Genomic DNA, 23,222 nt, shown 5'->3' with positions numbered 1-23,222 from the left:
TCCTTTGGCATTAAGCATGTTACAGGGATCCCCTATAACCCCACAGGTCAGGCTATTGTTGAGTGAGCCCATCGTACCTTGAAAGCTACCCTCAGTAAACAAAAACGGGGAGTAGGAGGTCGGGGCTCAGGGCAGTAGCCTACCCAAGCAGATGTGGATAAAGCCTTATATACATATAATTTTCTCTGTCTAGATAGAGACACGGGCCTATCCCCTAGCATGCTACAGCTAATAACACCACCCACTTGTAATTCATCTGGTCCCTTAAAAACAGCACTACATGCACCATCCCTTAACCAGAAAGTCCTCTGGAAGGACGATGAAGGAAACTGGCAAGGCCCATCTATAGTGTTGTGGAGAGGGCCGGGGTATTTATGTCTTACAGATTCTGATGGCCAGAGCCGCTGGGTACCAGAAAGAAGAACAAAACGAGTTGAAGAAGCCCCGGGAGAGACAACAAGGATGGGAGAAGAAACACAGTCAACAGAAAATTCAGAGAGAGCAGAAAGAAAAGACAGTTAGGAGGTCTAAACTGAGTAAAACTGTTTTCACTTTTTGCGCGATCAGGACTTTGTCACAGGTTGCGTCAGCTCCAGTGCCCTGGGACACAAGAGAGAATGGCTGGGGGCACTTGCGTTGGCAGCATCCATCTTCGAGAAGTTCCAGATACAGGACTTATATAGTGGACAGCAATTGCTTGCCTCAGAAATAGAGGAACTGGCCAATAAATTCGCCCAAGCCCTCCAAGTGCAGGCTGATATTGATCAGCAGCTGGAGGAGCAGATTCAAAAAAGTAGCATTGGCTACCCAGGACATAATGAACTTATGTGGCTGGAATTGAGACAGCAGTTGCCATGCGATGGCTGATATTGATCCATTTGTGTAACACCCTTAAACCATAACGCCACTTGCGACACCGTTTCACAAAGCATAAATAACACTCTCCTTTCTTTTCTATTTGATGTAATGATACCCGTGCCCTTTCCCAGATCCAGGCTACAAATCTTTCCTCTGTACTCCAGGCTTTGCGGGTGTTAATTAGACTGGCATGGAACATATCTGACACTTGGCACCAACATGAGACTGATGATATTGTTCATCACCTTAGCGATTTGGATTAAGCATACATCTTTCCCCATCCCCTCCCTTGTAACCCATTGGGCATTTATAACTTTTTGCATTTATACTGTTATTGTTACTACCCACTATGTTAGGAGGTTTTCTTAGGATTCTTAGAGGTTCTATAGAGGCACTCAGAACCAAAGGCCTAGTATGGAGACCCCGTCTCCACCCCTCTATTAAACAAAAAGGGGGAATTGTGAGGGACTGTCTGATGTTGGCAACTACCAGGTGGGCACTGTGGCAAGATTAGGGTAAGATCTGGGTATTTTTGGAAGTCGAGGCAGGGGCTGTGGTAGGCAGAGTCGTGGTGAACTGAGATGGACTGGGTATGGAGAAGTCCTGAGGCAGTGGGCAGTGCTATGTGAGATAAGCTGGGTGCAAGGAAGTAGCCGGAGCTTGTGCTCCTGAGGCAAGGGGCGGTGCCACGTGGGAGTGGGACGGCAGAGGACTGAGTTCCCTTTGCTTGGTCCCCTCCCTATATGCAACGTCATCCCCAGATGCCTCTTGTGACCTTCCTGACTTCCTGGGTCCCTTTGTGCAGCACTGACCCTAGCCCCTCCTCCCAGTGTCTGAGTCTGACTTCCTAGGTCACGTACTCTGTCTATGCGCTAATCCCAGATGCCTCCTCCCTGTATCCGGTCCTAGCCTCCTACATCACTCCCTCCCCCTTGGTGTGCTAAACTCAGACAGCCCCTTCTGGTATCTGACCCTACAATCATTGGCTAGTAAGCGGGCTGGGGAGGAGGGGCTAGGTAGGTATTTAGGAATGAGCGTGGTCAGATAGCGCTCTCTCTCTTGGCTCCTGCTCTGTTGCTCTAGCCTTCCTGCTTGGCCTTGCTGTGATGGCCTCTGAATAAAGCTCTGGTGTTGGCACCTCCTGATGGCTCGTCTCTGTGTGTTTATCCGGTTGAGGACCGAACACTGATGAGTGAGTATGACTCTGGCAGACTGCTCCTTATAGGAGGAGAGTACAGCGCGGCCGGCATAAGGTCGGCGCGGCCGGTACAAATCAGGATTCAGTATGCAGGAAATACTCAGTTGAGATAACTTCTTGTAGCAATATAGATTGACACTTCTCTACAACTCACAGCATTAGAAAGTTGCCCAGGGCACGGAGAGGTTAACTGATTTACCCTGAGTCATACAGCCAATTTATGTCAGGGTCAGGTCTTGAACTACTCATAATTTAATATCACAAATAATGATGTCTAGTGAAATAAAGGAGATTTTTGTCTGTTTGAAAGGGGGAATCTGATCTTTGACAGTATTCTTGAGCCACTTTAAAATACCTTGAGAACACCAACCCTTTTGATAGAGGAACAAAGACAATACTAGTACTTAAATTTTTAAACATTTAAATTTAAATTTAAATTACAAACATTTCAGATGCAGCTGGCCTCACCCTTAGAAAATAAGGAACAATGCATCAGACAGGTACCCTGTCCTTTGGTGAGACCCCTCCCCTCAATGGACCATACTGACTCGTGATTATTTAGTCTATTAAAGATGGCTTTGCATAGGTCAGTCTTCTATGCCTCTGTCTTGACCCTCCTATTACCATCACCACCCCCTAATTTGTGTGTAGAGAGAAAAAAGAAAAAGTGAGAGAAACTGAAAAGGGAACAAAAAAGAGTTCTCCTCCACCCCTCCAATTCACTTAAAATTCTTGGTTAGTGAGGGTCATTTGTTAGTGGCTCCTGTGGCTATTGAAGGAGGTTATGCCTACATTAAAATATCATCGATAATACCAAAGAGCTAAACCTACTTAATATCACCTCCCTCAGCAGAGAATCTGGCTCTAAGGGAACATTTTTCAACACACCGAGCTATTTTCTGTTAATTCAGGGCAATTGTGCTCATTCAGTTTGAACTGCCTTTCAATTAGTAGTTATTTCATCTACAGGATCCAGCCCTATGTAAAACAAGGAGATGGGCCATCTGAGAAAACCACTTCACTCGGATTTGTGAGCAAGGTGGGAATGAAAGGGCATGAACATCTTGGCATGGTGGATTTGGTTTTTCAGTAAAAGGAAGGTCAGATAAGTCACTAGAAGTACCCAGATAATGCCTGAAAAGGTTCTTGCAAAATGATGTGGGTATTAAAATCATTCAACCACATTTTTTTCCTGAAGAGATATGCAGCTAAGGTATTTTAAATAGTGTTGAAATCACTTTATTCCACTTCTGTTTACAAAAATCCTTGTAAACTTTGAATTTAAAAGAGTTCACTGATTTTTCCATGTATTTTTGGTAGCCTGTTATCTAAGAGTTAATCACTAGGGCTGCATTTCAGGTAGGAAATACATTTTATTTCTTTAAAGAGTTCTAAGATGGTTCATTTGATTAGCTGATAAATAATTTTTAAGATGCAAATGAGCACTTCTAGATAATCACTGTTTTTAGGTCTATCAATCTCAATGATCCCTTAGTTTTAAAAGCTTTGATATAACTGAATGATTTATCTAGCAGATAAGTATCAGAAATCACATTTACAAGTAAAGTTCTGTTTTCTGGGCCAGGAGCCATATTTCTCCTTAGGGCACAGCAACTGGCAGTCAGCTTATACCCATAGTTCTTAATCTATGGTGTACAAAAATGTAAAAGATACATATATATGTTAATAATTGTGTTTTAATATCGTTAGTTTCCTTTGCAATCCTATGTATTTTAATTTGTGTATCTAAAAATGTGATTCTGAGAAGGAATCCATCAGTTTTACCACACTTTCAAAGGGGTCCATGAGACAAAAAAGGGTGAAGAACTGCTGGTTTAAATAATATCTTAGAGGTAAGGTTAGGGCAGATGCCCTCAAGGCCTAGTCCTTGGCTACAGCATGTCAAACTTCCAGAAGCTTCTTGAGAATTGATTGAATAATGAAAAGGAATTATTTTTTTGCCAAAAGTGATGAGAGTTACACATATTTCAAAAAAGCAAAAGAAACAAAAAGCATTGATAAAACCTACCACAAAAGGGGAATATAGTTGTTAACTGTATAAGTTGTTAACATGTTCTTTCAGCAAGTGTTTTCTCCTGATGTTTTCTCCCCCCCTGGACAGACAGGCTCAATACAAACTACTCATATTGCAAAGGGCAATTTTTAGATCACCTTTGATGTAACAAGAATTTAAGTAATGAGGTTGTGATTAAAACCTTTACAAAGAAAATAGATAAGTGAAAATTTTCAGATTGAGATGGGGTGGCAGTGGGGGATGGGGGCAGGGAAGGAGGCAAAAAAGGTAAGAATGTTTCTGATTTCTTGATGGGTGCTTAGGGGAAACTGGTTTACTGTTAAAGCAGACATTCGGATAGAAAGAGTGGGGTTTTTAAAGTTGTTTACTTTCTTTGACATCAGTTATTAACTTTTATGAAAGGCCATACCAAATAAAAATTATAGCCCCCTGGTGGAAGTAGGTGAATAAAATTCTCCACAGGAGATAATTTACTTCAAATATCCACCAAGCTCCACCATTTCATTGAATCCATTTATTTTTTTTTTAAGCAGGGTCATAAATCTCTAGATACCAGTTACTCAATTCTTCTTTCCCTGGTATTTTTCTTCCTAAATGAACTTTTTGCTTACATAAAGATCCTTAATGTATAATGAGAGTAGTGCAATAAGATGAGTTTAGAAGGGTATGAGAACTCTTTGTAGGTATTCTAGGATCAAGTCTTTAAAGATGGAAAGGGTATCTAGTGATAAATTTATCCCTAGACCCCACATCTTAAGGAAAGAGATCCAGGGAAAATGACTCATTCAAGATGTTCTGCACTTAGAGGTAATTCAACAGTTAACCAAAGGGGTTTACTCAGCCATAGCAGCAGAAGGATATTCAGCAAAGACAGGCACTGAGAGCCCCTTGAGTTGATTTAGCTAACAGATTCCATTGTGATCCACCAACTAAGTATCTGAGTGTCTAGATCCTCATGGCAATGAGGAAGTGATATCTATAGTCTGAGCTCCTGTCCCCTGAACCAACCAACTGACAAGAAATAACTCATTGCTTTTTAAGGTAGACCTAACCTAATGTTCGTGGGGAGAAAAGATCAGATATTGCTTCTCCCACAAGTAGCTAGTAAATGGAACTATCAGTGGGGGGATTTGAACCCAAGTCAATAAGAATTCATTAAGTTCCTAACTATGTATGCAATACTGTGGAAGACACAGTGGATGAAAGAAATATGCAGTATAACATGTGCCTTCAAGAAATTTGCATTCAGCTGGAAAGACAAAACAGAGAAGCAAAATAATTAAAGAACAATTAAGTACTGAGCTGTGAGGTATTGACTCCCTGAGTGCAATAGAACTTCAGACTGTAACTTTGATCGTGCCACCCTTCTTTTTAGAACCCTTCAGTGATTGCCTGATGTTTAATAAAATGGTTGCCCTTTAGAGTGGCATTATTGTGATACCCTCCTTTTCTAACTCTATACCACACTCTACCCTATCATAGGCTCTGCTCTGACTGGCATATTTGCCAGTATATTCATATTTCATGCTTTCCTACCTACATGTTTTTCTCTTTTTGAAAACTTTTATTATGAAAATAACAAACATGAACATTTCAATATACAAATGAAAAGGAAAAAAAAGATGTTTGCATATGAAGCTATGTGGCTTTATAACATATTTTGGACTTTTTTAAAGTGTATGATAAATTTAACCCAATCATATTAAAATTACTATCCTGTTTGTCTATATTCCTTCTGAGCTTTCTTTCTGCTCTCATCTATGTAATTTCTTAATGTTTCATTTACACTCTTCCTTTCTCTTTTTTTTGTGCATCACTATAATATCTACCTATTCCCCCTAAAAAACTCTCCCATGGCCAAAATAAAAGACCTTCCTCATAACACATAGAGTCAAGTGAATGCTATATATCAAAAATTGTCCATTTTATCTTTTGTGATCCTCACCATCCCTTGTTTGATCAAGACTCTCCTCCATAACAGAATTGGGAAAGGTATGGCCTTCATTTCTACCCTAATTTGCCTATTATGTGGCATTTTATTCTTATATCATGTAACCATTTGTAGTATATTGCGATATATATTTTCTTGATCTAAACCTAAGTCCTATCAGATTGCCTGATCTTATTATCTCTAGCATTTTTCCTTTCCAGATAAAGCTAGCTCTTCATTTTAGACAGATACCATTTATCATGCTAAAGTATGAGCTATTTCTTCCCTTGCTTTTTTGATATTTTTTCAACATAAATGTCATATTTTGTCATAAGAGTTTTTTTGCATCTATTGAGGTAATTGTGATTTTTATTAACATAGTCTTTTTATTATAGTTTTCCTTATATTAAACCAAACCCATTTTCCTGGTAAAAATTCAACCTGTATTTATTGTATAATTTTAATATACTGCTATAGCCTATTTGCTAATATTATTTGATATTTTTAATATCTAATCATTATTATGATTAGGTCAATCTGTAGTTTTATTTCTCTGTTTCATCTTTCCTTGATTTGTGTACAGAAAGATGTTTGTATCGTAGAAAGTATTTGTGGTAGAATCCCTTCTTTCTCTATTTCCTATTGCTGTCAAATATTCAGATGTGTCATTGGGTGCATATATATTAAGCATTGATATTATTTCATTATATCTGTGAATCTATTAGGCATAGTGTTGGTTCCCTCCTCTCTTTTAACCATGTCTGTTTTTTCTGTTATTTCTTTCTAGGATTCTCTTTTCTCCTGTGTTTGTATTTCAAAGATTATAGCTAGCATCTCCATATTCTGACGGTATTCTCTCTTCCTCTTAATGCCCTCCTCATTACTCTTCACATCTATCTGTTAAGATGCCACCAATCTTTCAAGAATCACTTCAAATATCCCTCTTCACATGCCATCTTTTAAAATTCTTAATCGTATGTGTTGATAGTCACTAAGGATCTAAGGAAAAATATTAAGACATCAAATTTAATTTTTAGAAAAAGAAAAAAAGAGTTGGAAGTGAACATGATTAGTAATGAACAGCAAAAGAGAAAATTAAATTGACTAGTAGGAAATCATTGATTTATTATACAGGAGTCATTTCTGAATCACATTTCTCTTATTGATTACAAAAAAAACGATAAATACTATGCTTTAACAAGGCATCTCTCACAAATATAAAATCATAAAACATTCCTAGATAGATGCAACCACAGAGGTGATTTTATTCAATTCAATCTTTTGATGTCAAGCAAGATATAAAGCAAGGAGACATACACTTAACAAAGGAGCACTCCACTGCCCTGGAGGACATCCAGTACAGAGTCCAAATGGAAGTGGATTCCCTATCAATGATTAAATCCTCCAGAGACTTTTATTTGTGAATGTTATTGTACTGATTTCATCAAACTCTGAAATAGTTTTTAATAACTAAAATTTATTTAGTATTTTGCCTTACAAAGCACTTAATGTAGATGGTATTATTATCCTCTTTTACAGATGAGGAAACTGAAGCTGAGACAGGTTAAGTGAGTCACACTGCAAGTAAATGCCTGACTTAGGATTTGAAGTCAAGCATTACTGACTTTAAGGCCAGCACTCGACTCGCTTCACCACTCAGCTGCCCCTGAGTAGAGACTCCTTACTGAGATCCATAGTCATCAAAAGAGATCAGTTTGACAATCTATACAGGAAAAATAAATTTTAAAATGTGAATTTCCCAGGTTGTGGCATGAAGTTTGGACAGCAATTCATTAAATGTCTGTACATATAACTTGGATAGACACTGAAGATGGATGATTGGCCAGGTCCAGAATTGAATAAAAAGGAGGGGGCTGGATTGCATTTGGGCCTTCAGTGATCCCAAACAGTTCTCTCACATGAAAATCCATCTTTTGAACACCAATAACATAAATGTCCCACATTTGGTTAGTCCTTTAAGGTTTATGAGACATTTTCTTCACATTACTGATGTAGATATGATAGCTATTGTCATCCCCATTTCACAGATGGAAAAACTGAGGCTTAGAGAGTTTGTGACTTTCTCAAGATCACAAAACTAGTAAGTTTTGATATCTCTTAATTCCAAGTCTAGCTCTTCTTTCTTCTATACCCCACCACCTCTCTAATAGTCTCTCACTGGTGACATATCAATGGATTATTATTATATTATATATAATAATATATAACATTATAATATAATAATATATAATTATTATATTATATATAATATAATAATATATAATGATATATTATTATATTATATATGATAATAATTATTATATATAATAATAATGTGAAATATTATTTCTAAAGGATCAAATTTGCAAGTGTCCCAAATAGCAATGGAGAGACGTGGATAAAAGTATGGTGCAGTATTTTGCTGATGAGGACTTGTGTTCCAGTAGAGTAAAAAGTGAAAGGTAAAAGAGTAAAAGGTAAAAGATATCATTAAAGAATGAATAACTGAATAAAGAGGTGGGCTAGTCATGTAGCAAAAGGGAGGGATAACAAATGGACAGCCTGGGTATAGCATGGGTATTTGCAAAGTTAAAAGACCTCCCTAGCATTGGGTAGATCCTCTATGGAAAACTTATATTTGTAAAAGTACACAGAAAAGAATTATACATGAAGAGAAGATATGGATTTGCTGCAATCTGTACTAGTGGGAGGAGTATAAACACCAGTGAAGTCTCAGAGGCATTTGAGGTACACTGTATTGCAAAATCCCATGAGGGCAGGGAGCATATTTTACCTTTCTGCTCCCTTTAGTGCCTAACACAGGGTTTTGCATATAACAGCCCCTTCATAAACGTTTGTTGAATTGTTAAATTGGAAGGTTACTCAAGCCTTGGAGGCTGGCAAAGACCAGAAGAGAGGGTATCCCTGGAAAGAAAAACATAGGGTAAGTAGACACACTATGGTGAAAAAGAGAATGGGATGCCATTGTCCCACAGCACTGATAAAAATGTTGACAGGATTATACTAGGTCATCAAAGACATGATTTGTTTTCTTTGGATAATCTGTTTGCCTCAGCCAAAATAACAAGAGCTACGAGGAAATAGAGACTCATCTAGGGTGAAAGGGGGCAGCTGGTTTATGGTGCACAATACCAGTACAGGGCTATTTTTGGAAAAGCGGGAAAGGGGGGGTTGCCATCAAAGTCTGTGTAGGCCTTTTTAGTTAAAGGATGTACTTGAGCAATGAGTATCTGACCATAACACCGTCATAGCTCCCACTGTGTCTTAAACCAGTCTAACCAATTATTCTGCCCATGAAGATGAAACTTTTTGAAAGAGAGTTCTGAGCCGCTACAAAGCAACCAGAGATGCCCACAGACCCCTAATGCTTTCTGCAGCCATACCTCCCTGAAGTGGAAATTTAAAAAAAGAAAAAGAAAGATAGGAAAAAAAATGAAACCCTGTTAGTAAATAAGACTAATATACTTGGAAAGTCAATGCCATTTGAAGTTTCCCAGAGTTACGGACATGAAATGTCCGTGTGTGACTGCAAATGGGAAGTAGGATGGGCTCAGATGCAGCTGCATTTGGGGTTTCTATGGAAAGACAGTTGCCATTCTTTTCATTTGTTAAAGGGTGAGAAATCAAACAATAAAAAGAATATTTAATACTTGAGTGCCCCACCCCTCCCCAGGAGGAAAAAAATTGTCCATGTATGTCTTGAAGTATTAGTAATGGTCTTGAAAATTAGCCACAAGTTCTTAAGTTTGCCATAATATATATATATGTATTTAAGAAAATATTTTATTTCTATTATCACACTCAATTAAGTCTAGTTTTAAAAGAGATTTTAAAAATTTTATATTTGAATAATAGTTCCCTTGAATTCCATTTAATAAATATATTTTAAAGACCTTTTATGCACAAAGCAATATTCTTGGTCCTGGAGATGCTAAGACAAAAATGAAGTAGTCCTTGATGTCAGAGAGGTTGCATGCTAGTTTGGGAGCAGGGAGGGGAAGGCAAGGAAACTGAGGGACATATATTTATGCAGATAAGTAAACAGAAGATAATAGAAAGAGGAATGACCTTTAAGCTGTGTGACCCTGGGCAAGTCACTTAACCTGACTGCCTCACCAAAAGAAAAAAAAAAAAAAGGAGGAAAGATCTTTAATAATTGGGCAAATAAGAAAGGCTTCTCAGAGAAGGCTTATTTTAGGTGAAGCTTAGACAAATGCACAGAGACATGAGATGGAATGCTGACCTAGAACTGTTGGTAGTCCAGTTTGACTTGAACACAGCATGTTGAAAGGGGAGGAGTAGGAAATAAGTCTGGAAAAGTGGGCCGGACCCAGGCTATGGAGTGTTTTTCTTGTAGGGAGCCACTGAAGACTTTTGAGCAAGAGAGAAATTATTAGACCTTATGCCTTAGGTAAATTACTTTGGCAGCTCTTATGGAGGAGAGAGATGTTGGAGGTCATAGGATAGAAGAAAGAGATATTGTGAAAGTAAAAATCAAATAAGACTAGGCAACTGATAGATTATAGGAGCATGAAAAAATGGGAAGAATCAAGGATGAACTTGAGGTTAGCAACCTGGGTAACTGGGAGAATGATGGCACCTGTAAAATAAAGAAATAAACAGAAGATGTTGTTAGCAGGTTTTTTGTGTGTGTGTGTGTGTGTGTGTGTGTGTGTGTGTGTGTGTGTGTATACCAACTGGGGATACAAAGACAAAAAAAAGAAAAAGACCCTATACTTAAGAAAATGCAAAGTTCACTAGGACCCACTCATCCCTCCAGGATCTGTTGTTGATGAAAGACCAAATATGCTCCAGGGCAACAACATTGACCCATTCTCCTGCCAACCCCTGGGGAGCTAGTGATGGAAGCATAAAGGGGATCAGGGTGGGAATCTAGGTTGATAAATATCTTCTTATTAGATACTCAGGAGCCTGACTGCATTCATGCTTGGTACCAATAACACCCTTTCCATTTCCCAAGATGGCAGAAGATGATACTAATGACCATGACATTAATTCCACTTTATCTAATGCTATGTTTATAAATATAACACACAAAAATTTTTTTGCCCCCAGGTTGATGGCATATCAGAAGAATTTTACTTTGTTGAGTACTTGGGTTAGAAATAGGTACTAGGGTTGGGTTAGAAATAGATGGGACTCTCCTTATGCACAAGCAAGAAAATCTCTTAAACTTACAGTTATATATGTAAGTATTGCCTCCCCTAATAAATAGCTAATATTTTTATAGGACTTTTAGGTTTACAAAGTGCTTTACATATATTATTTCATTTGATCTTAAAAAAAAAACCTTTGTGAAAAAGGTGCTATTATCCCCATTTTCTAGATGAGGAAATGAAGGCTGAAAGAAGGTAAGTGACTTGCCTAGTGTCACACAATTAAATAAGTGTCTAATATTGAATTTGAATTCAGGTCTTCCTGACTCCAAGTCTACCACTCTCTCTATTACCACATCCAGCTGCCTCATAGAGTATATAATGGAATAAAAGGCTCTTGGGGGCAAGGATTATTTCACTTTTGTCTTTATGTCCCCGGAACCTAGCACAGTACCAGTCACATAGTAGGTGCTGCCTATTGGTTGATTGATTGATTCTACCACCATCATAAGTATGATTACTTGTTTGCTGTATCCTTCCTACAAAGCTAAAAGTTCTTTGACTGCAAGGACTGTCATCTTTTTTCTATCTTGTTATCCCATGGGTCTGGCACAGGTACAAGCATATAATAGGTGCTTTATAATAAATGTTTGTTGTATTGCAATGAAAATTCAACTAAATTCAGTTCAACAACCATTAGTCCAGCCTCTGGGATTAGGGAGAGGAAGGGGAAGGAATAAGCATTTATATAGCTCCCACTACATGCCAGGCACTGTGCTAAGCTCGATTAAGTATTATCTCATTTGATCCTCACAGCAATCCTGTAAAGAAGGGGCTGTTATCCCTATTCTACAGTTGAGAAAAATGAGGAAAATGAAAGTTAAGTGACTGGCCCAGGGTCACCCAAATAATAGGTGTCTGAGGTCAGATTTAAATTCAGCTCTTCCTGACAACACCCAGAGCTCTGTCCCCTACACCACCAAGTTAACACAGTAGCTACAAACAAACACACACACACACGCACACACACACACACACACACACACACATACATACATACAAATGTTACTTTCCTCTAGAAGATTATTTCCTACTATGAAATAAACACTAATGCATCAATAATAATAAATTTTTCCACTTTATTTCATACATAGTTTCCCCCAGGTTCCTTCTTCTGGAAGGATTTGAGAAGCAGGGAATAGTCAAAACCATAATCATCAAAACTTTACAAAAGCCACCTAGAGTAAAGGAGTCTTGTGAAAACCTTTAATTGGGGAAATCCAATTAAAATCCTATAAAGTGTGATATAAATTATTTTTTAATTGGTATCTGTAAACACTGGCTCAGTAATATAGCACTTCTTATAATCAGTGCTATCCCTAGGAAGGCACAGGACGAGGGCAAATCATATTCCTAGCATGTTTATAACAGGCTATGCTTTGTTAATGCTGACTGGTCTTACTGGCTGCTGTGTTTTTCTTGAAAGTACTATTCACTCTCTGGCTTTGTACCATGGTCACGTAAGAGACATGAAGCTTTCAGTGATCTTTCTCTCTTCCTAGCAATGACTGCTCTATGTTACCCATGGGTGAGCATTTTCCTCCTACTCATTTAATCAGTGCTATTTAACTGGTATGATAGAGGCAAGCTCTGAATCATTCAACGTCATCCAGTTTGACAAAAAAGGTAGCAATATCAAAGGCCCCCTTTCCAGAAAACAGGAAACTTTGTCCCTTTTCAGATAGATTTGGGAGGTAGGGAACAGTGGAAATCATAATCATCAAAATTTTATAGAAACCACCTAGACTAAAGGAATCCTGTAGGAAAAAAAAAACAATTCAAATCCCATAAAATGTGATAAAAATTACTTTTTAATTAGTATCTACAAACATTGGCTTAGTAATACAACACTGCTTATATAATCAGAGCTATGTCAGAGAGAAAGGGAGACAGAGACAGAGAGAGAGATTGATATCTACTATCTTTTGGCCTTATTTTTGGTTTCCAAATGACAACAGGTAATGGAGATGAGAGGAGGAGAGAGAGCAGAAGTGCTCGGTGAGACCTTCCACATGAAGGCTTCCAAAAACAGCCATTACCTATGGGACAGGGGGTTGCTCTTGAAGAAGAAAGGGAGTCCAGGGTTTCAAAAAGCTGATTATTTTGCATCACTTCTTATGATCTTCCTTGAGAAGATAAGCACTTTAAAATTTCTCTCTTTTGTGCCTTGTATTACTTCAACTGTATAATATAGAACTAATAATAATAGCTAGCATTTATATAGCAAATTAAAGTTTGTTAAGCACTTTACATACTATCTCATTTGATCCCCACCACAAATCTCTGAGATGTCATTATTATTCCCATTTTACCTATGAGGAAACTGAGGCAGAAAGAAATTAAATTACTTAACCAGGATCACATAGCTAGTAAATGTATGAGGCAGAATTCTAACTCCCTGGCTCTACTTTCTTTGCCTTAGTTCCAGTATACAAACATATGTAATGTCTATTAATTATCTAGGGCAGCTAGGTGGCACAGTGAGAAGAGGGCCAGGCCTGGAATCAAGATGACCCATATTCTTGATTTCAAATCTGGCCTTACTAGCTGTGTGACCCTGGGCAAGTCACTAGACCCTGTTTGCTTCCATTTCCTCATCTGTAAAATGAGCTAGAGAAGGAAATGGCAAACCATTCCCGTATCTGCCAAGAAAACCCCAAATGGGGTCACAAAGAGCCAGACACAACTGGAATGCCTGAACAACAAACAATTCATTATCTAGTTTTATGATAGTCAACACGGAGCATATGGAACAAAAAATTGTGTTTGGTGACATGTAGGATTAAAAGAAATATTAACTGAAAGAAATACACTTGTGAAAATAAACATTTGGGCTGGCTGTGGTGAGCGTGAGGGGAGGAGAGGGGAGGAGTGGAAGAGTTAAAGCTTCAAATCTGGTGACATTTGGTAATAAAAAGTTTACAACTTAAAAAAATACTTGAAGAGAAAACCAGAATACACCAGTATAGGGTTAGCAACAATTTACTTTTCCCTACACAGAAAACATAGTCAGGGAAGCCACTGCCATCTCATCACATGCCAGGTTTGCATTTCATTAATCCAACATATTAATTCTTTGAAGAACTAGACAACCAACCATTCTCCCTAGATCTGTTTAAGCAGCCAACAAAATGTTCTCTCAATCATGCTTTGTTTGGACAATAATTAGGATGGACTCCAGTTCTGCAGATGCAAGACTTTATTTCGCAGGACCCTTTGCAGCTCAGCAAGACCTCAAAATAGTCTTCAGGATTGCAACATTCATGCAGTTTCATGACAATGAGAGACATCAAAATAAAATTTACCTAGTTCAGTACCATGGATTATTTACTTTATTTTTTCTTTACAAAGAGATTAAATAAACACCAAATCAATGAGGAACTGATACCCATTCAAAAATTATATTTCTTTTGAAATTCATGCCTTTAGTATCACACAAATCTTACATTTAAAAATTGCCTGAAGCATACTGCTGTACATAGTATGGAACCCCTTTCAAGATTTGCAGATCAAACTTTATGAAGTTTTCCAGAAGTACCTGAGCTACTTTCTTACCTCAGCAGTGGATATTTACTATGTTTTTTGTAGGCTGCTACAGACCACGTGAGTGACTCTGGACAGTCACAAAACCTTGAGGTCAGTCCAACCTGAACTATGAAGGCCAAGTCATCTTGAAAGAGTTTGGAGAAACCCTAGACTGGCTGTTCATCACAGAACATACATAAAGGGTTTCATCCTTTGATACTTTTTAGACTTTAAAAACTAAATAGCTAACATAGGTTTGAGGCTGTAGGTACCATCGTGTTATGATTCAATATAAAGTTTAGGTGGGAAAAAAAAGTGTCTGTGGGATGTTATTAGACTATATCATAATTGAATTATTGCAGATGCTTGAGTAGTACTACCATTATAAATTACTTGTGTAAGAAGATGTAATTCAAAAGTCTAGCTAAAACAAAATTATAGTTAAATTCCATGTATGAATGAGAAATCTGATGGGGGACAGGATAGCAATTTTCCAACACTTGAAAGGCTATTATGTAGAGAAGTGAATACACTTATTCTGCTTTGCTCTGAGAAATAGAACCAAGAAAAGTGAGCAGAACTTAGAAGGGAGCAGATTTTACTTCATGTAATAGTTAATAATAATAATAATAACAATAACAATAATAGCTAATATTTATATAGTACCTACTATGTGCCAGGCACTGTGCTAAGCACTTTACAATTATTATCTCATTTGATCCTCACAACAACCCTGGGAGATAAGTGCTATTATTATACTCATTTTACAAGTGAGGAAACTGAGGCAAACAAGCGTCAAGTGGCTTGTGCAGGATAACACAGCTAGTATCTAAGGCTGGATGTGAACTCAAGTCTTTCTGACTTTAGACTCAGTGTTCTAGGCACTGCATCACCTACTGTCCCTAAAGTTGGAGTAGGGAAGGAGTAAGAAAAACCTGTCTAACAATTGGAATTATCCAAAAAACAAAGGAACAGTTTCCTTGCAGTGCTGCAGGTTTTCAAATAGAGGTTAAATGACCACCTGTGGAAGTAGTCACTATATTATACAGAACATGGAACCCAATGACTTCCAACTCAAAGAGTCTATGATACTGTGAAAATGTTTCATTCTTATTCTTCCACCATTCTACATAAGGAATGCCTGGGTGTCTCATATGTCAGGCAACAAGGAAGAAAGTGGAATAGAGAACTTTCTTTCCTTCCACTCCCCTAGACCTGGGATATACACACACATACACACACACACACACACACACACACACACACACACACATTTATGTTTAGTGTTAATATAACCTGAACAGTCTAACTATGTTGCTGTTTCCAAGAAAGACAATGTGTGAGAATGGTGGTTTTAAGCGTGCCTGTGATAAGGAATGCTTAAAATTGAACCCATGTTTATATAGCGCTTTAAAGTTTGCAAAGTGTTTTACAAATATTATCTCATTTTATCTTTACAAATAATCCTGGGAGGTGCTATTATTACCCCCCCCCCATTTTACAAATAAGGAAAATGACTAAGTTACGTGACTTGTCCAGTATCACAGTGAGTTTTGGAGGTAATATTTGAGCTCAGGTCTTCCTGAGTTTGAACTTCTTGATTTGAACTCCAGGTCCAGCACTCTGTTTACTGCACCACCTAGCTGCCTCCCTGAAATAGGATCTTGACTTTTTCTTGCTTCACAGTCATTTATAATGAAAGTCTAAAGGTAGCTGAGTTCCTCTGTTTACTGCTAACTAGAAAGGTGAATATTGTCCATTTGTGAAGGAGAGAGGAAATAGAAGAGGAAAACCATATCTTGACAAGCATATAAACAAATAAACATTAAGATTTAAGGGGAAAATCTAATTAACCTGAAAATCTTTTCTTTAAGGAAAAAAAAAAGAAAAGAAAATGAAGAAACCTCTCCCAATATTCTATTGTCCAAGATACGGAAAATGGCAATGTGTGAATATGGCAAGTGAGGTTACGGAGCAAGAATATGGGGATGAAAAACTTACAAACTCTTAATGAGCTCTATATTTACTATAATTTTCTGTTCTAAGGCTAAACCCATTCACCATTTTTAGGCCTTAAAAGTGATCCAAGAAGAAGGTGGTAATTCTATGTGAATTTGGGATAGGGAAAAGGACATTAATGATCACCAACATGTTGGTAACAACTGGTCTTAGAATAGAGAGATGTTGGTCCAAAAGCATTAGTGGTCAGAGACAGTGCACCTGATAAACAAAGGTGTGTACATGGTCCTATTTAACTCAGTAAACTTCAAAGACCTCCACCTGGTCCCAACCTACTTTTAAGCATTATTATGTTCTTCAATCCACTTCCCTTACCCTGGGGTCCAGACAAATTAGTCTTTTTGCTCCTCACATGTACCCCATCTGCTTTCTCCATGCTTTTACATTGTCTGTCCCCCATGTCAAGAACTCAACATCTCTTCACCTCTCCATTTTGGAATTCCTCTTTTCCTTCAAGGCTCAGCTAAAGCTGAGTCACCTCTTACGTGAAGCCTTTCCCAATTTTCCCCACCCCATCTGGTGATATTCTCCATGTAAGATTACTTTGCAAGATAAATATATAGATAGATATAGATGATGATATAGATTTAGATGTAAATATAGATATATGTATATGTATATATATATGCATAAATAGCATATATTTTTATTTGTGTTTACATATGTTCATGTCTCCCTAATAAAATCTAAGGTCTTCAAGGGCAAGGATTGTTTCACTGTTTTCTTTGTGTCCCCAGAGCCTAGCACAGTACCTGGCACCTTGTAGGTGCTTAATAAAAGGTCCATGATTGATTGACTATGATATTAATGATAATTATCATTATTAGGATCATAATCATGGTACTAATCCCTTACATCATGAAAATCTTAATCTCTAAAAAGAGAAATAGTTTGGAAATGTTCTAATATGTGTCATAATAATAGATGGTTTAAGCTGCACTCACACAAAATGCTTGTTTTTTGTATGTACTAGCCGCTGTCCATTGATTACTCAATGAAACGCTTGTTTTTGTTGTTGTTCACTCTTCATTCTGGAAGAGGACCAATGACATCACAAGTACTGTAACTGACTCAGTAGTGAATTGTGATTTTCTAAAAGAGGTCCACTCTCTAATAGCCATAGTAAACACAAGGGTCAACCTCTAGGCCTCGTGTTACAAAGGTAATATGTTTCCTTAGTACATTCACTGTACAATTCCTTTTTTTTTCCTGCTCAAATACCAGGTACAGCTCTGCCTCTTTGAAGGAAATGAAAGGAATTTCATAATCTCTACAGTGACCAAGTAAGATGGAGGACAAACCATACCCAGTGCCCTAAATTGCATGTATTTATCAGTCTCACCCCCCAGCTACCAGATAAATATTATGGTAAAGTGGGAACTGCTCAAGGCTTCCATCCCACTGCCATTTTCACTGCCACCACCAGAGGAATCATGAAAAGGGTAGATTTCTTTTCCAAAGAATCTATCTCCTTTCTAGAATGTCTTCTGAGAACAGAAGCTTGTCTTTGCTTGTCTTTATATTCAGAGCACTCTGCTCAGTGTTTTATACATAATAAGAGCTGAATAGATGCTTTTTCATTCATTCATATCCAGAGGATTCATGACTTTCAACTTATCCCTTGATACCTTTCAGCTATCTTGTCCTCCCATAGTCCACCAAATATAGTCAGTCAATATAAAGAATACATTTTTCTACAGTGTGAGGGAATTTTGTGATTAAAAGCTCTATGTGGATTATGGTAAATCATAAGTAGTTTCAACAGCCTCTTCCAAACTCTTCAAGTTTTATTCCCTTTTCTGTCATTTGGCTACTTCTGACAGACATTTGCAATCATTTCTAGTTTACCCAGTTTCCACTGGTATAGTGCAGTAAAACTGGGCCCCTTCCCTGGGAAAGAAGAAGAAGGATAGATACACAGAAACAGCCAAATTGACAGGTGAGCTCATAAGTGTAGCCACTGGGCACAGAAGGAATTGTACCAACCGGCCCCTATGTGTATCTTTATCCTGCTCACCTTTGACTGGCATATTCAAAGTTATCTGCTTAGAAACAATGTGATATTCCAAAGGACTCATGATGGAAAATGCTATCCACATCCAGAGAAAGAACTGATGGAGTCTGAATACAGAGCAAAGCATACTATTTTAAATTTCTTTAATTTTTTTTTGTGTGATTCTTTGCTTTTGGCTTGTTTCTTCTTTCACACATGACTAATATGGAAATAAGTTTTACATGATTGCACATACATAACCTATATGAAATCGCTTACTGTCTTAGGGAGGGGGTGGGGAGGAGAGGAGGGTGAAAATTTGGAACTCAAAAAATTTTTTTAAATGAATGTTAAAAATTGTCTTTGGATGTAATTATAAAAAAAAAAATACTGATTTAGACTCCCAAATACCTACATCTCAGTCCTGTGCCTGACATCTAGCAGGAAGTGACCCTAGGCAAGTCACTTCTCTGCAAAATGGAAATATTAATACCTTCAGCCCCAAGCTCAAAAGTTTATGAGACTCAAATGAGCTAATACATGCAGTCTTTTGCAAGCTTTAAAGTGCTACATAAATGTCTATTGTAATTGTTGCTGTTACGCTAGGTTGGTGTATTTTAAAAGTATACACTCCATCTCCCTTTCTTTACTACTGACTATTCAGTCTTGACTTTATCTCATTGATATAGCAAACACCCAATAAGGAAACTCCCTTAGGCCATGGAGATTGGCATTTTGTCTTAGAAAGTTGCCAGGGACACTGATAAGTTATTTGACTGGCCCAGGTCACAAAATGAGTGTTTATCAGAGCTGAGGCTTGAACCCTAGGTCTTCCTGATTCTGAAACAAGTTTTATATTCACTACACCTCCTGCCACTTCTCTATACTGAGTTTGAAAGAATATGTCTCAAAGCCTTAGCAAATCCAACCTATGATTCAGGCAGAGCTCACCAGCTCCTCGTTGGACCTCACAAAATATGGTGGCATGTCTCAGATCAGGACAAAAGGAACACAGATAACTATGCTGAAGGCTGACACATGTCCTTACCATGGCCTATGTTTTAATAGCAATTGATCAATGAACAAGCATTTATAAAGCACCTACTATGTACCAGGTAGTGGGCTAAATACTGGGGACACAAAAACAAAAATTAAACAGTCTTCAATCTCATATTCTATTACCTTACATTCTATTCAAGGAGACAAGATATATACACAACATGCAAAAATAACACAAGGTAATTTGGGGAGCAAGGGCACTAATCATCTTGGGCATTGGGAAAGGTTTCATGTAAAAAGTAGTACTGGAGTTGAATCTTTAATGAGACAATATTCTAAGAGATGGAGGTGATGAAAGAGTAGAGTTTAAGCATGGCTTATAGCCAATGCGAGGCTTTTTGTTGTTGTTCAGTCATTTTTTCAGTCATGTCCAACTTTTTGTGATCTCAGTTGGGGTTTTCTTAACAAAGATACTGAAGTGGTTTGTTTCTCATTTCCTTCTCCAACTCATTTTACAGATGAGGAAGCTGAGGCAAACAGGGTTAAGTGACTTGCCCAGAGTCACACAGCTAGTGAGTGTCTGAGGCCAGATTTGAATTCAGGAAGGTGAGTCTTCTTGACTCCAGGCCCAGCACTCTACCCCCTGTGTCATCTAGCTGCCCCTATTGAGATAGAAATACAGTCAACATGGGGGACAATAAGAAAGATAATTTAATTGAACCATGGAGTCTAAGAAAGGAGTAATGTATATTAAGGCTGTGACTTGGTTTTGAAATACTTTAAATAGCAGAGGAGTATTTATTCACTCCTAGGGGCAGTAGAGAGCCACTGGAGTTTCTTGAGTAGAGAAATGCCATGGTTAGCTCTGCACTTTAGGAAAATCACTTTGCTAGCCGAATGAAAGATGGATTGTGACATTCCCTGTGAATACGAGCTGTGTTTTTCTTCTTTAAACTTAGAATCAGATAATTACATTCAGTCACACTCAAAGGTTAATTGCTCAGCCACCCTGGTCCTAAGAGGGACTGAATCCTTTTCTATCTGGGCCCCAAGTCTATCCCTCAGCTTCAGGTTGAAACTAATTCCTTTTGCTTCCTCTCCCACCTTCCAAAATACAATTGAATTTAAGTTTTAAACTGTCTTCTAGCCTACCCCCAGAATACTCTGATTCTGCCCTCCCCCACCTTCCATCCTTAGCCCCACTCCATTCTGAGCCCATTCTGAGGACCTAGCAGACCCTGCTCAGGTTCCCTGATCTAAGCTTCCAATCTTAATGGATGTATTTTTAGTTATTTCCAGTTTTCCTTTTCATTCTCCTTTCCTTTAGAAGTCCCAAGCTCCATTACAATTCCCTTCTCTTCTCTCTCCCATCTCCACATGACACTCACATCTTTTTTTAAAATTTTATTTTACTCTGAACTTAATAAAACAAGCATTTCCATAACATAGTATAATAGGGAAAAAAAAGATGATTGTTCATGAAATTGCAAATCTGTTATGTACAACTTGCTATTTCTTTTAAATATATAATAAAGTTATCATGTAACTTTCTCTTTTTCCCCCCACCCGACATCTACCAGATACATACTAGAGTGTTCAAAACACTTCCATCTAGTCTGTATGTACACACTGGTGGGAGAAGTACTAAATACAATCTCTTTCCCTGAAACCGTTAATGAGCATTTTGTCACATTTTGTCACATCTACCCCTCCAGTGTAGAGTTCCCCAGTTATCAGCAGTAATTTGGGGAGTGGACTTAAGAAGGGGTAGGGATATTAAAGATATTTTGTCAACTAAAAACCCTTACCAGGAGTTTGAAAGTTCTCTCTGAAATGACTAGTTCAAAAACCAAGGCATTGCCCAAAAAACCAAGGCATTGCCCAGCACAAGATAGTTAGAGGCATCCTGGTACAGAGGAAAAGAACAGCTTTGGCGCCAGAGAACCTGCATTCAGATCCTTGGTCTCTCACATGATAATTGTGTGACTGTAGGCAAGTCGTTTCACTTTTCTAACTCTTGGTTTCTTCAGCTATAAAAATAAAGGGGTTGGCCTAGAAGATCTTTAAGGACCCTACCTACCAACTCTAGATCTATTATCTTTTGATGATATTCCTACTCTAGCTACACATCTTCCCTGCCTATGAAACTCCCAGATATAATGCCAAACCACTGAAACTTTTACACCAATGCCTGGGGAAGACCCAGAACCCTGGGACAATGCAGTTCTATATTCATCTCTACAGTGACTTCATCTGTGCAATTATGGTTTGCCTGGTAGTTCAGTCTTAGTCAGTTATGCATGATCCAGTTGCAGACCTTGGATCTTAATGATGCCTCTCCTGGGATAAAACCTAAGCTGACAGACTTCAGACAGGCTTCCGGTGCTGTAGTAAATAAATGGGCTCAGGGTCAGGAGCACTAGGTGAATGGCAAGCAGAGGTTCCCATAGATAAGCAAATCAGGTTGGAATTATGTTTCCTTGAGGGCCAGAAAAGAGCAGTGATGTATTGTGTCTGCTTCTGCCTCATCCAATTTTTAAAATTATCCTTAAGGGGGCTGGAGGAAATCCATACATCAAAGGGCTCTGTGCAAATAATACAAACGTGAAAAGATCTTGCATACAGATGACCCTTTTGCAAAAAGGCAAACTAAAAACATCATTCCTATATGCTCCAGTAAAGAAAGGCTCTCCTTTAAAATGTTTGGGATTCTTTTCAAGCTTAATTTCCTTTTCCTGGGTGGAAAGCCCAGTTTATTTTATCTGAGCTAGTGGGGACCACTAACCAAGGAATATAAATTTTCCTCCTGAAGCTACTGATCTGACCCTAAGCCTAAGAGAGGCTCTTATCAGCTAATAGGAAGTCCTACAAACAGTTAGAGAGCTGGAGGCCATTGCAGTAAAGGCAAGTAATTGATCAGATTCATAGATGACCCTTCCTAAGGAAAGGTGACACGTAACCAAACTCTTGACAAATCCAAGGTACATTAAATGTTCCAGGTGCTACCTTGCCCTCTGCCTTCAGCCCCCTTTTGCCAACCAGCGTTGCAATGGCCAGCTCGTGGTTTAGAGAGACTGAGGTCAGGGCTTAGCAGCATCCCACTGGGAGATGGACCTTTTCCTGCTCTTGATGATCTAATCATATTTCCTTCTCTAACTACCACTTTCTATGATGTCCTTTTTAAAAAATGTGCCTCTTCCCTTCCTATTTCCAGCTTCTTGGCATCACCCTGAGCTATTACCATACCTTCACTTTCCTTATGCTGTGACAGACACTCACACACTACCAGTTTATATGCCTTATAAAATATGCAGGCTGTTCCTCGATCCTGCCTAGACACTGAAAAAAAAAATCCTGGATGGGGTGGGGGTGAGGACATATTTTCTGGTAGCCTTGCCTTCTCCAGCTTTGAACCTCCCATCACTCAACTTCACCTCATCCTCTCCTTTCTGTCTTCAAATAGTAGC

Source organism: Vombatus ursinus, unplaced genomic scaffold (genome assembly GCF_900497805.2).
Source record: "Vombatus ursinus unplaced genomic scaffold, bare-nosed wombat genome assembly UNPS02001419.1, whole genome shotgun sequence".
NCBI classification, from domain to species: Eukaryota; Metazoa; Chordata; class Mammalia; order Diprotodontia; family Vombatidae; genus Vombatus; species Vombatus ursinus.
Note: the sequence above shows the minus strand (reverse complement) of the source record.